The sequence below is a fragment of the Pipistrellus hanaki genome (assembly GCF_964339955.1).
Source record: "Pipistrellus hanaki genome assembly, chromosome: 3".
NCBI lineage: Eukaryota > Metazoa > Chordata > Mammalia > Chiroptera > Vespertilionidae > Pipistrellus > Pipistrellus hanaki.
In genome coordinates this window covers 185,623,741-185,637,819 of record NC_140505.1, presented here as the reverse complement: position 1 = coordinate 185,637,819, position 14,079 = coordinate 185,623,741, and the positions used below count along the sequence as shown (strand labels likewise).

General features: G+C 45.9%; 1 protein-coding gene across 1 annotated transcript in view; it reads right to left on the bottom strand.

Moving 5' to 3' along the window:
• The window catches only part of TNRC6B (trinucleotide repeat containing adaptor 6B), a 217,381-nt gene extending 203,813 nt beyond the window's left edge, over positions 1-13,568 (bottom strand). The window contains exon 1 of the mRNA XM_084879087.1: positions 12,884-13,568. The gene's annotated coding sequence lies outside the window, so the exon portion shown is untranslated. The remainder of the gene's footprint in view (positions 1-12,883) is intronic.
• Between the last annotated feature and the right edge of the window lie 511 nt (positions 13,569-14,079).

Here is a 14,079-nt window from a genome sequence, read left to right as displayed (position 1 = left end):
TTTTAAGTACAGTAAATAGAAGTCTAGAGAGCATTCACTCAAAAGCAAACACAGGCTCCAGTGTCGAGCCCTGGCTCTGGCAGGTTCGGGAAGCGGAGGGTGGGGTCACGATGTGCTGAGGCCAACTCACAGGCGGTGTGTGGGGCAAGGGTTCCCTTTTCAAAGTTTTCAAACCAGCCCTTACTGGCTGGAAATGTGATGTCTTTTGCATTTTCATTCTCTTGTTTTGTGTGTGTGTGTGTGTGTGTGTGTGTGGGGGGGGGGGGGGTTGTTTTGTTTTGTTTTGTTCCTACAAAGAGCCTTTTCACTAACTGTTTCGGTGTTTTAAAAATATTTTACCCCTCGGGGCCCATGTTCTGGCCATATACTGGGACTGTAAGGGGCACAAAAATATTTCTCTTTATACCAACCCACAGACTTACCTGCATGGTTTAAGTGGGAACTGATAACTAGTGGGCCCTTTTGTTAAGGGAATAGAAAGCAAACTGCAGACAAAAACATCATAAATTTTAAACGCTTTGGTATCCTATATAATAAAAGGCTAATATGCAAATTGTCCCCTCGGGAGTTCGATCAGGAGACTGGGAGTTTGATGCCTCGCTATGATGTGCACTGACCACCAGGGGGTGGAATGGAACATGACAGGTGACCCGCAATGGCAGGGGGGCGCTGAGGGAATGATGGAAGGAGGAGGCAGGGAGGCGGGGAACCTGATTGGCCCTGATCACCAGCAGGCCTAGGGACCCTACCCATGCATGAATTTTGTGCACCGTTTCTCTCTCACATCAATATTTCTGTCTCCCTTATCTTTAAAAAAAATTAACCCTGGGTTGAGGATTACAAATATAAAACTCTTGTAGTGAAAAGGTTGACAAAATAGTTGGTGAAAAATTTGTTTTAAAATCTGTTGTCCACTAGAATATCTAAGTGGAAAGCTTTTATATTTAAAAGCCCCACAGAAATATACATGTAGGTAAAATATCTCCTTATGAACCTTCATTTCTTTATTCTGGCTGAGAATCTCATGAAAAGGAAATTACTAAACATGATACACCATCAGCAAGATCTTCAGGGGAAGGAAAACATAACTCTGTGGAGGGCCTCAATTTCTTGTTTTACTTTGTATCTCCTTCCTCCATGTTAGGGCAGAACAGATTCTCAAAACATGTCTTTAAAAACAAAAAACAAAAAACTGATTTTAAAGAGAGAGGAAGGGAAAGGGAGAGAGAAAGACGAAAAAACAATGATGTGAAAGATAAACATAGATTAGCTGCCTCCCACACACACCCAACCTGGGATCAAACCTGCAACCTAGGTATGTGCTTTGACTGGGAACCGAACCCATAACCTTTTGGTGTACAGGATAATGTTTCACCCAACTGAGCCACACTGGCCAGGGCTCAAGACATTTCTCTTGATATATTACCTGGGCCTAACTTGGGAAGCCTAGGTCACTTCCACTTTTTGAGGTTCTTACTATGTCCTTGAAATAAAGACTTCCAAAACAGCACTATAAAAACTGTGGTATAGTTTTGCTCTGGCCACGTGGCTCATACATAAAAAATGTTGCGGGTTCAAGTCCTGGTCAGGGCACATGCCTAGGTTGTGGGTTCGATCCCTGGTCGGGTGTGTAAGGAAGACAGCTAACAATGTTTCTCTCTCACATCAATATTTCTGTCTTCCTTATCGTAAAAAAAAAAAAAAAAAAAAAAAATCAATCCTGGGGTGAGGATTAAAAAAGAAAAAAATTGTGATATATAATAAATGTACATATTTATTCAATTAAAACACTTTTGGGAAAAGAATACAGTATAACTGTACTATTCACAAGATACCAGGATTCATAAACATGCTCATTTGTCATGAACCACAGATAGGATGAACTGGTAGTTGAAACAAGTTTAAAGTTTTAATATCTTATTTTAATCCTGTGAATTTATCTCTTAGACTTTATACCTACTATGTGCAAACCATTCTGCTGGGAGACCACAGAAAAAATAAAGTTGTATAAACTTGTTTTGAGCTCGTTATCCAAGAGAGAAGCCCAACAACCCCTCTTCTCTAGCTGAGCAACTATAAAGAACTTCTAATGATTCTCATTCCACCCAGGCCCTTGGGAGGAATCTGATGGCCCTGCCCCACCAATTACCTGCTACTTTCTCCAGTCAAGCTCTAATTTATCTTTCTCTTCTGGGTTTTTCTTATACACCTTTAAACAGGTTTTCTATTTTACCTTAAGATATTGCCTTCTCAATCTTGCCTGTTTCTATTTTCTCCTTCCTTTCTTTCCCAAACATTCTGAAATAAACTGCACACAGCTTTCACTCTTCCTACCATCCATTATCTTCTCACCCCTAGTAATCTATGTCAATAAACGAACATACAAAATTTGTATTAATTGACATTTAATAGGTCAGTTAGCATCTTTACGAGTGTGATCAGCACTACCAGAGCTTAATCATCTCTTTGTGAAAAATATCAAGCTCCTGATATGGAAAGCTGAGACACTGGTTTGCCAGCAAAGTACAGACACTCCACGGTTATATCTGAAAACAATTTAGTGGTGATAGAATGAAAGATGGCAAGGGATGGGGTGGATTGGGGAAAGGGGAAAGGAGAGATGGAGAGGGAGGACATGAAAGCAAAGAGCTATTGAACTAAAAAGGATCAAAATGAAGGAAAATGACTAGGTTTCCATTCAACAAATTAAGTTAATGCTGGTCCAGTGAACCACTTGGAAAGCTATAAAGTACTGTAAAGACTTTCAAGCTATCAGAATCATCTTTCCCATACATGTACCCAGAAACCCTCTGGGCAATCCTTTCTGATCTCATCCCTTTCACTGGTTCAGTGTTTGGCCCTGGTGAGAGATACAGATCAGCACTCACCTCAGGTGACCAAGAGGTCACCGCCTTTACCCTCAGCTCCTAAAGATAAGTTTAAGTGAGTCACCACTTTCTACAACTCCACCTGAATCATCTGCACGGTTGAAAGTACTCTCTACACTCACTCGAGCATATTCACCAGAAGTGACAAGCACCATCCTGGTTTATGATGATCTTCTCTGAATAGTGCTTTATAATGCCTTCAGGAATTCAAAGATAAGAAATCACATCATTATTTCTAAGGTCATTTCCAGTTCTAAAATGCAGTATAATCTAAGAGTCTGAGTGTGACATGCCACAGTTAGCCTGTCTAAGTTAGCTGTTGGCTCTGTATCCCACATCAGCTTTATAACGCATACTTTATATAGTCATTCTCCACATCCTGTCCCAAATATGCTGCTGCTTCATGCCTCTGCACAGGCTGTGCCCTCCGCCTGGAATGCCTTTCCTTCAGGGCTTTAATGGGAGTGTTTCCTCCCTTGGGAAAGCTACCTTGACATCCAGTTGTGTTGATGACTCTCTTTTTCACCTCTGCCACTTCCCTTGTACTGTCCATTACAGTATTTATTACACCAAGTGGCACTCATCTGGGTCCATGTCTGCCTCACCCTCCTGGCTGTGCACTCCTTAGGAGCAGAGATCTCTTCTCATCCCATCCGGATAGTCCCAGCATTCAGCACCTGGTGTACCTCAAACGTTCAGTGAAACTGTAGGTATGTGAGTCCCCAGCATATGAAAAGATTTTTAAAGAAATAACCATTCGGGTCATTCCTGCTAGTAAAGATTAAAAGGATACTCATTAAAAGTCTACAATGACTAAATAAAATTTCCAGACAAATTAAAGTTTTTCATTTCAACCTTCTTTCTCTAATCTTAAAATGTTTACCCATTGCGTAAGAAAAATATAACCTGGAGATAATTTAAAAAGGAAACTCCCTGCCCCCATGCATTTAATTTATTTAAGCCATTATAATGACTAAGGATTTTTAAAAACTCTATTTTCAGTTCTCTTTCCTAACTTCATTTGAAAAACATTTATTGAGGACCTACTATGTATAAGCTACAGCGCTAAATACTGGTGCTACAAACGTGAACAAAACAGACAGGGCGGTTTTATTCTCGTAGCTATGGTCTAGCAGGGAAACGATGTACAAATATTTGATTACAATTGTATTAAGTGCTCTGAGTGTGTAAAAGGAGCACATCTCCTGGTCTGGGCTGGGGGTGACTATGAAGTCGCTAAAGAAGTAACATAAACTGAGCTCCAATCCTTGAAGAAGCATCAACTAAGGCCAGGGAGGGAGGCTTAAACGACAGGGTGGGAGGCTTATAGGCCACAGGAATAGCAAGTGCCAGGAGGAGACCTTGAATAGGGAGGAATATGCATCTCAAGGACCAGGAGGATCAGTGTGCAACCATGCAGGCAGCAGAGGGGAGAGCGGCATGAAAGAGGCAGGGTCTCCACTGGCACCAAGTGAACAAGACAGACCAGGTACGTGTTCTAATAAAGTTTATATTCCAGAGAGTGGAAAGCAGGGTCTGGGAGACTCATTAACTGTTTAAAGGAGGGAAGAAATATGATCAGATTTATTCTTGGAGGGGGGGGTGTAGATATTTTTTATTGGTATTTTTTAGAGAGAGAGGGAGAGGGAAACATTGATGTGATAGCAAACCATCGATCAGCTGCCTTCTATCGATATATGCCCCCCACCACAGATAGAGCACACAATCCAGGCATGTGTCCTGACCAGGAATTGAACTGGCAACCTTTCAGTGCACAGGATGATGCCAAACCACCTGAGTCACACCAGACAGAGCTATATTTGGTTTTTAAGTAAATGTTTTACATTTGAAGTATAACATATAGAGAACAGGTATGTAGTTTTAAAAGATTATTCTTGCTGAGGCAGAGAATTCCATACTTACAAAAGAAAAAAACTGAGGTTCTACAAAGCCAAGTAATTTATTTGAGGTTATTTACTCAAACATTTGAGTGCCTACAATATGGCAGGTACAGTAAGTACAGCATGTGTTTGGGGATGCAGAGATGAATGCAACAGCCTTCCTCTTAAGAAACTCTCAATCCAGTAAAAGAAACAGATCTTAAAACATAATACAGTATAGTCCAGGTTAGAAATGAGTAAAATATAGGGGAGCAGAGAGGAATTAAATCTCTCTAGGGAGAATGAATCATTTCTGCATCTCTTGATAAAGGGGCACTTTTTCCATACTATTATAGTAGATGAATTTGCAATCATTCCTGTGCTTGGGACATAGTAGGCACTCAACCAAATGTCTGTAATGTAAACCAACCTAGGACTTTTAACCCCTCGTTCTGTCCCTTTCCAGTAATCAACTGAGCCCCTAACTCTGGAAGAGTTTGCATTAATTCCAAGGAGCTCTTCTTTTGAAGCTCACAAACCACAACAGAAAATAAGTCTCATTAAATTAAAGCCAAACCTCATTTCTGACCCAGCCTGAAAATCCAAAACAAGATATGAGCATAGTTATTTAAAAGCAAATCTTCATTCAGAAGAAATGTTCCTATGGAGACAGTATGCTATATACTCCTTCACAATTCATGATCTCTGTCCTCAAAGGACTTACTATATTTTGGCCAGGTAGCTCAGTTGATTAGAGCATTGTCCAGATACACCAAGATTGTGGATTCCATTCCTGGTCAGGGCACATAAAAGAATCAACCAAATAGCTGAAACCCTTTTGGCTCAGTGGATTGAGCTTCGGCCTACAGACTGAAAGGTCCCAGGTTCGATTCCAATCAACCCCAGTGGGGAGTGTGCAGGAGGCAGCTGATGGATGTTTCTCTCTCATCGATGTTTCTAACTCTCTATCCCTCTCCCTTCCTCTCTGTAAAAAAATCAATAAAATATATATTTTTTAAAAAGAGAGAAAAGAATCAACCAATGTATGCATAAATAAGTGGAACAACAAATCAATGTTTCTCTCTAAAATAATTTTTTTTTAAATACAATATTTTAGTTTCTATATGCAGGGTAGCATTTGTTCATTCATTTAAAACTAGAGGCCCGGTACACAAAATTCATGCACTGGCGGGGGAGGGGAGAGTGTCCCTCAGCCCGGCCTGCTCCTCACCACCCACCTGCTCACTGCTCCTTAATGCTCCACTCACTGCTTCATGAGCCCAGCTTCTGGCTGAGTGGTGCTCTCCCTGTGACAGTACACTGACCACCAGGGGACAGCTCCTGCATTGAGCACCTGCCCCCTGGTAGTCAGTGTGTCAGAGCGACCAGTTATTCCACTGTTTGGACAATTTGCATATTAGGCTTTAATTATACAGGACTAGAGGCCCAGTGCATGAAATTTTTGCACTGGGTAGGGGGTATCCCCCAACCCAGCCTGCACCCTCTTCAATCTGGGAACCCCTTGGGGGATGTCTGACTGCCGGTTTAGGCCCAATCCCACAGAGATCAGGTCTAAACCGGCAGTCGGACCTCCCTCTCACAATCCGGGACTGCTAACTCCTAACCAGCCTGCCAGCCTGATCACCCCCTAACCGCTCCCCTGCTGGCCTGATTAACCCCAAACTGCCCTCCTCTGCTGGCCAATTTAGTTCTGACTGGTCAGTTTCTATGCCAGTCAGTGTCAAAAGTTCCGCCTCCTAGGCAGCCATTGGCTCCTCACAGTTAACCCAGATTTGGTTCTGATTGGTCAGTTTCTATGCTAGTTAGTGTCAAAAGCTCCACCTCCTAGGCAGCCATTTGCTCCTGACACTTCACCCAGATTTGGCTCTAATTGGTCAGTTTCTATGCCAGTCAGCATCTCTGGGCCTATTAACGGGTCCTGATCAGAAAGGTGGAGCTGATTATCAGCCCCAGTGGAGGTCTGGAGAGAAATGGAGGCATGGCTGCTGGCCAGGCCCAGAGAGAAAGAAAGAGGCAAGTGCTGATCAACAGCTGCCACAGAGGCTACAGATCAGACCCTGCTTCTCTCTTTGGGCCTCTCTTCAGGCCTGATTTGCAGCCTCCTCAGCAGTCAGTGCTGGGTTACCACGCCTGCAGCCATAGCAGTCAGTGCTGGGTCGCCACGGCAACCCAGGGCTGACTGCAGGACTGACTTCTGGTTGGTCAAGCCTCTGATCATGATGGGCCCAGGGTTTTTATATATTAGGATATTTATAAATTGCCTACTACAGGCCAGGTCAAGAGCTATCTTAGGAATGCAAACATGAGTAAAATAAAAGTCTGCTTTCAAGGAACTCAACTCATACTCTCTTGAAGGGAAGCTGATAATACACATCCCAAAATAATCCAAGCTATTGATTCAACAGGTACACACAGTGGGAACATACAGGCTGTGTACAGATTCCATTGATTCTATTTCACCAGGCACCTATTCCTATTGGTCAGTGCCCATGCTTTATCAGTTGTTAAATATTTTAATGTTACCCCTGATTACAAAACAAACAAATATTATCAGTAATTGCTACAAGTGACACAAAAAAATTAATGTTAAAAGGGTTCAGGAGAGATGTTGAGAACTGAAAGTATAAGAATGGTCTTGGGATCCCCGGGGTTTCTCAGCAAGGAATGTTCGCATATTTGGAAAAGGAGCTGGCTCTAGATAAGGGACACAGAGTCATCTAAAGGCCAGCGGCTGGAAATTCCCAGTTACAGCCCTTCAACTATATTGAGGATATGGTTTAGAGGTGTGCTGTTCAGCATGGTAACCATTAGCCACATGTGGCTACTTAGAATCTGACATGTGGTTAGTCTGAATTGAGATGTTGAAAAATATACTCCAGATGTCAAAGACTTAACATGAAAAAAGGAAGATAAAGCATCTCAATTTTTTAATTTTTTATATTTTTTTTGCTGATAACATGGTCATATAATAATATTTTGGATATACTCAAGTAAATAAAGATCAATTTTACCCTTTCTACTAGTTTTAATGTGGCTGCTAGGAAAATTAAAATTATCTACATGGCTCATATTTGTGGCTTGCCTTCTAAACTATCTGGACAATGGAACACCATTGAAGGTTTCCAAACTTAAGTGCCTGGGGCAGATTTGGGGAGGGGGCAGGAAACATAAACAAAGATTAGTGTGGGGGCAATCTGTAGGGTCAAGACACTAGAGGCAATTGTCAATGTCAAAGAGCAGTAAATGTCAAAGGGTAAGCAGACTCAGCGAGAAAGGGTACACTGTCTTTGGAAGTTCACACCGCGCGGTGAGAGGAGGAAGAAATCAAGAGCAGGGTGAGGCGAGGGGAGAACAGCTGCAAATGCTGACCGAGTCTAGATAACCAAGGTGCACTGCTCAGCAGACTTGGCAGGCTCAGCTAACAGTTTAGTTTAGATCTAGTCTGGCTCAGTGGTAAGGGCTTCCAGGCAGAGGCACAATTCAGAGGGAGAACAGGATCGGGGTCCTCTTCAGCAATTTCTGATCTCTCTCTACATGGCGAGACCTCCAACAGTGGGGTCAAGTCCCAGAGAAGGTAGGAGAAAACAAGGTTACCAGAAACTACAAGATAGCAATAAATTATAAAATCAAAAGCCCAGACACAACACAGCCAGCAAACATTTCCTGGGAGTTTGCTGTTCGCCTGATTCTTGGCTAGGCTCTGGAGACATGAGAAACAAAACAGACATGGTCTTGAATCACAAATTGTAGTGAGAGCTAAGAAAAAAAATCACAGGAGCTCTGAGAGATCTAACTGAGGGTGGGTGGAGGAAGTGGGACGAGGTCTGAGGAAGTGACAATTTAATCTGAACCCTCAAGTCAGGTGGGTGAAGACAAGGGGGAAGCAGAGGATTAGGGTTAGGATAGGGTTAGGAAGCAGGGAGGGAAGAACAGCCCAAGCCAGGAGAATGGTAGGTACAAAAACATCAAGGCTGAAAAAGGCTTGGGCAATTCAAGGAATTGAGAGACCAAGTAGAGTTAAGTCAGACAGGGAGGTGGGTTACCCAGCTGGTGTGGCCCAATGGTTGAGCTCTGACCTATGAACCAGGAGGTCACAGTTGGATTTCCCGTCAGGGCGCATGCCTGGGTTGTGGGCTCAACCCCCAGTGGGGGGTGTGCAAATCAATGATTCTCATCATTGATGTTTCTATCTCTCCCCGCCTTCCTTCCTCTCTAAAATAAAAAGAATAAAATATGTGTAAATATTTTGTATTATTTTAAAGGAGGGGGAGGAGTAAATAAAATCCCAAACAACCTGAGTGCAATGGGAAGCCATGAGGGGTTCTGACCAGAAGAGCAGACAGATCCTGATGGGGTTCCAGATGCTCCAACTACCTACGCTCCACTCAGCCTACTGAATCAGAGCTGGCTTGGCAGCAAGTGGGCAGAATTTGTAGCTGAGTAGCAGGATACCAGGTCTGGGATAAGAGTTTTTATGAGGCCCTCTAAGTGTTCCGGAGTTCCAAGTTTGGGAGAAGGATGGCACCACTGAAAATTACAGAAAATCTGGTGAAAGAGCAGGTGTAGAAGGCGAAGTAAAGGCCTAGCTTTAACACAGCGAGTATAGAGGAGTAATGAAGAATTCTAGCAGGTAAATGGGGATGTTGCTTGGATTATGGAAGGGAGCCAGGCACGGATATGCAGGTTAACATTTTTAGGGAGTAGGAAAAAAGAAAACGAAAACAAGAATAACAAACGGAGCCCCAGCCTGATCATTAGTGTTTGTTTACCTCTGGAATTGAAATCAGGAGAAAGTATATCAAAAGGGATATAGCATGGCCCTAGCTGGTTTTGCTCAGGGGATAGAGCGTCCGGCCTGTGGACTAGAGGGTCCTGGGTTCAATTCTGATCAAGGCACATGCCTGGATTTTGGGCTCAATCCCCAGTAGGGGGCATGTAGGAGACGGCCGATCAAAAATTCCCTCTCATCATTGATGTTTCTATCTCTCTCTCCCTCTCCCTTCCTCTCTGAAATCAATAAAAAAAAAAAAAAAAGGGATATAGCATGAAGGACTTGGGGTGTGGGGTGCAATATAACTGCTCAGTATCCTAGCTGTGGTGGTGGTTACACATAAATCTATACATGTGTTAACGTTCATGGAACTGGATATACCCTAAAAGTCAATGCTACTATATGTTATTTTAAAAAATAAAATAAATTTAAAGGGGCTGGGGACAGTGCAAGGACTGACTGCTGAAGGGAGACAGAAAAAGATGTTCTGGTAAATTTAACCACTAGGTAATTGATGACCTGGGGAAAGCCTTAGTGAGTGGTGAGGTTGGGAGCCAGGATGCAAAGGTTCAAAGAATTGAGTAGTCAAGGGAAGCAGTCATTACAGCCTCCTCTTTTAGAACTCGAGGTGAAAGGAAAAGCAGAATGGTACAACAGCTCAGATAAGTACACCTGGGAGATTTAGCAAACTGGCAGAGCCAACGTCCAAGATCATATGCTGTTCCATTTAATTCTTCTTCCAGAATTTGCATTTTGCACATGAGCTATTCACTTTATTGTCCCATTAAACTAAAACTGCTAAAATGAAGCTGATATCATTACAACTCTGCTCCTTAGTCAACTAACATTTACTGTGTCCCTACTATGTGCTAAGCACTGTGCTGGATACAAAAGTTCCTGGTCCCTGGAAGAGGGCACAGGATCAATCATAACAGCAAGGTAGGGAAGCGGAGATCTGAGCAAGGGGCTCGGAAAGCCTTGACCTCTAATGAAATACACTTTCTTTATAAAAATTAAACAGGGAGGAAATAAAAACAGCACAGATGCGCTTTGGTACATATGTTCTTAACTTTTAAAGCTAAGAATGAGTTTAACATTAAATTCTTAAGTTAGGTTGGGGCAACCGAATCATTCGTAGCATTTCCCTTACTATTCCTCTCTACTTTCCAGTGCCCTTTCCGTATTTCTTCCTCTGGATAACTTAGGGAGCAAAATGGAACAAGCGCAGGCTTTGAAACCAGACAGACTTGAGACTAAATCTATGCCCCTGAACTTCCTAGCTAAGTGGCTCTTGTAGGCTCCTTTTCTCACTCATAAAACAGGCTTGAGTAAGATAAGGATTAGAAAAAAATAGCCCTAGACAGTTTGGCTCAGTGGACAGAGCACCAACCTGTGGACTGAAGGGTCCCGGGTTCGATTCCGGTCAAGGGCATGAAGGGCCTATACTTCAGTTGCAGGCCCCCTGGTCAGGGGCATGTACCAGAGGCAACCAAAGCGTCTCTCATCACACTGATGTTTCTCTTTCTGTGTCTCTTTTCCTCCCTTCCTCTCACGCTAAAAATCAATGAAAAATATCCTGGGGTGAGGATTAACAAAAACAATCAATCAAAAATATATAGAGGCTGGCATATGGGAAGCACACAATAAACGTGTTACTACCATTTGAACAAATGATACTGTTCTGATTTTAAACGTTTCTAAGCGCTTCCTTTTGAATGAGGACCAACATTCTTTTATTTCAAGGGTATGACATTTATCTGCTACCTTGGAAAAGCAGTTGGAAATGTCTTCTCCTGAAGCCATAGCACAAACTATTCTGCTCAAATAATGTTTGGGACAAGCAATTTAAAAACGGTCTTCTAAGAAAATATAAAGGTGTCCCAAGTGGGACGAGCCAGTCTGATCTGCATTCCGGGGGTACTTGCCTTACTGTAGGGGACCTACTGCATTCATATCCCTCCCACCACCAGCGACAGCACTACTACCCTCTGCAAGACAAATGCTAAAAGTTCTGCTTTTTAGGAGGCATTTACATAACACTACCAGAAGAATAAATACCGGTTCAAAACCCGAGTCACCAATGCTTTTCTCCAAATCAAAGGAAGCTCTCGACCTAATGAAATTCTCCACGAAGATGAAGGAAACAGCCTCCCTGGTCAAAACTTTCACAAAACGCTATAATGTTTAACTGCTTGGTCGGTGCAACTAACGACGTGTTTGGGTTTTTTTTTTTTTTCAATGCCTATGGAGAAACACCTCTTGACAAAAATTGGTTTGTATATCAATTGCTTACATTGGTATACAAACGACCAAGTTGAAATTTGCCTTATCCTCGGCTCAATCTCTAGCACAGATGCTAAAAAGCAATACAACAGCCAAAACATGAGAGAGCAAGGAGGAGTCTGAAAAAACCCAGACTGGCACCCCGTGCCCAAGGCACTGAGGATGGGCTGGTCCTTGACGCGCTCTCCAGAGGCTCCCGTTACTGGGTGTCTGCAGCCACCCGAGTGTATGGACCCCACTGTGGGCCGATGACCCCGCTGTGGGCCGGTGACCCCGCGCTAGTCCGAAACTAAAGGGCGGCGGACCATCGGAAGGCAGACAACATTCCTCGGGCTGTTTCATCCCAACGTTACTCCCCTCGTTTCCTCTTGGAAAGTCTGACTTGCCTGTCGAAGATGGGGCCACACACGCAGGGCTCTGGGATGAGGGGATGAGGGGGTGAGAGGGTGGGACCCCCACCCGGTCACGCAGGTCCTGCACACAGACCCGGGCCAGGAGGCTCCGAGGCCTGACGCCTCTCGGACACGCGCCTCCACGGGCCTCGGCTTCCCATCGCGACAGGGCCCCCCTCCCCGCCCCGAGGCCCCCCGGCCACGGGAAGCGAACTCGCCCGGAAGCCCTCCCCGGCTCACACCTGCCGGCGCGTGACGCCCACGGCCGCGCGCCCGTCTGCCCCGGCCCCGCCATCCCCGGCGCCCCTTCCCTGCGCGGCCGGCGGGACATCACCCGCGTCCCTACCCGCCTGCCCCGCCCCCCCACCCGGGTCAAAGCCACCAGCCGGCTGCCCCCTCGGAGCACGCGCTCCGGACCCCCGCCCCGCCGGGCCCGCGCGCGCTCACGCCCCTCCCGGCCCTCTCCCCGCCGCGCTCGCTCGCTCGCTCACTCGCGAGGACTCGCACGCCCTGCGCCTCAGCTTGACAGGCCTGCCCGCCCCGCGCGCTCCCGCGGGCGTCCTCGCCCTCCCGGCCGCCCCGTTCGGGCTCGCGGTGTGCGGGGGAGGGGAGCAGCGGCGGCGGCCGTCGCGGTCCTCACTCACTCACCGCCGAGCAGAGCCGGTTCCGAGCGCGCGGCGTTCCGCTGTGAGGCGATGCGCTGCGCTGCGCGCGGCCCCCGCGCCTCCGCCGGCTGTGGAAGCGACGCAGCAGGGGGACTGAGGAGAACGGGGGTCAGTCCCTCCCGCTTCGCCTCCCAGACACACGGGGACCCCCAGAAACTAAAACAAAATAAACAAACTTTCCCCTCCGCCTCCCTCCCCCAAAACCACAACACAAACACTCCGGGGGCCCGCCCACAGCCCCGCGCCATTGGCTGCAGGGAGGATGCCTCCGGCTCTCACTGGCTGGCTTTTGTGTTTGTCAGGCTAATGCCCCGCCCCTCCAATGCCTCGCCGCTGCCGTCGCCCCTCATTGGTCAAGTGCTTCCCGTTTGACGAGCTACGATTGGCTGGACCGCCTGCGCCAATCACGGGGGGACACACCCCCTTAGCATCCCAGAGGCCGCTTCCTCGGTCGCCGACCGGGAGAGGCGAAGGGGAAATTAGAGCATGATGGCGGCCGAGCTCACCGGGCGCAACCATCGTCTTTTTTCTTTTTTCTTTTCTTTTTTTTCCTTTAGCTAATTAGTGCCTCGCCCTCGCACAGTGTCCCCTAAGTCCCTCTCTCCATCCGATACTGCCTAGTAACGGAATGTATACGTGCTGGCTCCTTGATTTATCTCCGCCGAAGCGCGGAGTGTGGGCAGGTGGTGCGTCATTGGGCTGTCAGCATGTCACTCGCTAGTCAAATCTTCCAACTATTGGTGGAAAAGCAAGAAAGCCCGGCCAACAACAAGGGCCAACGCCATTGGTTTGACTCCACTGAGTTCTTTTCTGGCACCTTATTGGGCAAATAAACGCGTCCGTCAGAGCTGGGGTTCGCCGTGCTAGTTAATTGTTTACTGGGGGAGTGTGGAGGACTCCGTCCTGTGGCCTGTAGGTGACGGTGATCATGACTATCACTTACTGGGTGCCCACGTGGTGCCAAGTACGGTGCGGAATCCTTTACAGGAATTAATCTGGTTAAACCTGTGAGTGTTACAAATTCTCTAAATCTTACGGAGAGGAAACCAAGGCGCCAGGGAGGTTGGGAAACTTGCCCCAAGGTCACCCAGATAGAAAGTATTTGGTGGGCCTGGCATTGGGTCCTCGATCTGTCTGACTCCAGAGCCTGCTCTCTTTTTCATGGTACTGTAGTGCCTC